General features: G+C 42.1%; 1 pseudogene; it reads right to left on the minus strand.

Annotated features, from left to right (window-relative positions):
- Window positions 1-521: 521 nt before the first annotated feature.
- LOC142381887 (UDP-glucuronosyltransferase 2B31 pseudogene) lies at window positions 522-2,009 on the minus strand (annotated as a pseudogene).
- Window positions 2,010-2,969: the final 960 nt, after the last annotated feature.

Here is a 2,969-nt window from a genome sequence, read left to right on the forward strand (position 1 = left end):
TGAATAAAGGCACAATATGCCTAGAGCTACTGCAACAGTTTGCCACTAGAGTCCCACCACTTTAAAATGAATTAAATAGCATAGTTGTACAAACAGTGATGATAAATACCTCAAGTTCTTGACATTTCTGCAAAGTAAATATAGAATGAAAAAATGCTCCACTTTTATTAATTTTTGAGGTGTATAAGATGTTAAAGATGTTTAATGTCTGGTGCTTCTTAACCCATTCCTGTTATGGCTTAAAAGAAGCTAAAAATCAGTTTTTCATGAAATCAATTTTATTTCATTTAAAGAATTGCAGTATTTTATGACAAAAAAAGTATTCAACTCAGAGAAAATGATTTTTTCAGTCAATGTCAAACTTTTTACAAAAATATGTTGAGATTTCTTTTTTATTCAGATTTTAAGATCCTGACAGATAAACTAAACAGAAATAATTTTATAATTTCTTTTTTTTCTGAGGCTTGTGGGTGACTTTAACCACACATGCTTGTGTATTTGTATCTTCGGGCATATCATCATCATTCTTTTTTAACTTTGCTTCCATAAAATATCCTGCGACAAAGATATTTCACACCAAAAATAAAAACTGTAAATATTATTAATATAATTGCCAGCAGAAACGCCATCACATCAATAGAGTGGTACTGGATCATGGACATCTTGTAAGACTCTGTCCTCAGATGCGCCGCTCCTTTGTGCCTCATGACAAACTCGATCCAGAACATGGCGCGATCCATTGGTTTCATGGGCTGGTCTCTGTGCAGGCTGGACAGTTTCTTCATCTTCTCCTGGTAGGATGGTTCATAGAGAACCTCCTTCAACGCCTCCAGAAAGATGTCTCTATTCACAGTTGCAATGTCCAGGACTTTGGCCACTCCCCTTGCTTCCATCCTGAAGAAGTTGTCAGGCTGGTCGAACAAAAGTGGAAGGCCAACCAGGGGGACGCCATGGTAGATGGCCTCCTGGACTCCATTGGTGCCTCCATGGGCCACAAACACTCTGGTCTTGGGGTGGCCCAGGAGATCATTTTGGGGCAACCAGTCCAAAATTAAGGTATTGTTGCTAAGAGTGGATGGCTTCTTGCCTTTGTGTCGCCAGATCACCTTTTGAGGAAGTTGGGCAAAAGCAGCAGCAATTTCCTCTGCAAGTTCCTCAGGAAGGTGTTCCACCAGGGTTCCCAACGTCATCACGATGACGCCATGTTCACCAGAACTCTGAACAAAATCCTCTAGTTCCTTAGGCAGAGGCTTGGAAGGTTTGCATTGAAATCCTGACATGTAGACAACATTTGGCATCGTAGGTCGTGGAAACTCAAAGGTGAAATCGTTTCTCATCAACCAGATATCAGCCGCCTGAAACAGCTCCATGTAATGCACATCACTGCCATAGTGACGACTGACAAATGGTTGGTAATTTGGTTCTACGACGTACCTAATTTGCACCCAAGTGAAGATATAGTACATGATGTTCCTAATCCGCTGGTTAAATGTCATCTTATCTGTCATTTCTGACCAGGGCATAGGGACATAGGACAGTGGGGAAGGTGCAATTGCTTGATGCCCGTCACCTTGGATAGTCCATCTGGCATTAAAGACAAGTGGAAGACCCAAACGGTGACCCAGCAGCACACCCCCACCAACTCCAGGATCTGTGAGAAACAAATCATATTTGGCATCATGAAGGCTCTGCATCAGTTCGGCATCCTCAAGCATCTCCTCCACCATCTGAACTGCCTGCCAATGCATCTGATAGAACAGTTTCATTATATCAAACTCCAGAGACATGCGAGTCCAAAATGAAGCACCCTGGCGCCGTGTCATCACCCTTCTTTTTATATGTGACCTAAGCTGTTCCTTATCAAAACCAGCAGAGGGAGGAATAGTGATGGCCTTGTAGTGAGGAGAGTCTGGCTTGATGTACCAGGTGTCTGATGGGCGCAGTACTGTGACTTCGTGGCCTCTGGCGTGAAGCTCCTCGACCATGACATTCATGTTGACCCAGTGGCTTCCGTCTAAAGGAAACACCAAGACTTTCCCTCCATTTACCAAGGCTGATGAGCTCAGCAACACTGCCAGTGTGACCAGGGCCGGTCGGTGCATCTCTGAAAGAGATTCTGACAGGAGACGTACATGGTAAATTAAAATGGTTCAAATTTTGTCTCTTTTAAATTAATTTAGGTTTTAGAAAGTACTTTACAATCTGTTTTATATTCAACAACACACTCTTACAGCACTTCATGTTATAGCTGGATTAATAACAGCATCCGTCACTGTAGCTGTGTAAGTCACTGGTTGAGCTGGTTGATGGAACGAATTATAAATGGTGGTTTGGAGAACACACATAATTCGCCAGCTTGGATTTCTGAACCACGAGCCTGCAAAGATTATTTTATGTACCAGAAAACTAATACCTTGTTATCAGATGTCAAGGCCATCTGTCTCCAAAAGTCTTTACATTTAGAGTCCGACTCATTCGCAAAACCAGCATGAGTATGAAAGTGTGAGCTAGAGATAAATACAGACTATGATTTTTTTGTCATAAAAACAACAGCTGAGCAATGTTTGAACCTGGTAACCTGGATTCATCGTGCAGTCCTCAGCCATAAGCCAGCAAAGGCGCTCTGATGTAGTGATGTGCGATTCATGTGCGGTTCTAAGAATGGTCCTCCTCGAATTCCGTTCTAATAACTGCCCTGTGTTAAACTGTTTCATTTTGCATTCGCACATGAGTCGGGACCTTGATAGGGACTAGGGTTGCCAACTCCCTGAAAAATAAATAAGGGACACCTCATAAGAAGGGCCGGCCGACCCGATTGGCTTCCCCCTTCCTGGCCTGGTGAATTTTTTAGCCCCTTTTTTTGCGTGAAACGATTTTTTAACTATTTAACTCGAACCTGAATTGAATTAGATGCATATTTTTTGAGTGACATGAACACATGGAAAACAAATTATTATTCAGGAATTCAC

Source organism: Odontesthes bonariensis, chromosome 6 (genome assembly GCF_027942865.1).
Source record: "Odontesthes bonariensis isolate fOdoBon6 chromosome 6, fOdoBon6.hap1, whole genome shotgun sequence".
NCBI classification, from domain to species: Eukaryota; Metazoa; Chordata; class Actinopteri; order Atheriniformes; family Atherinopsidae; genus Odontesthes; species Odontesthes bonariensis.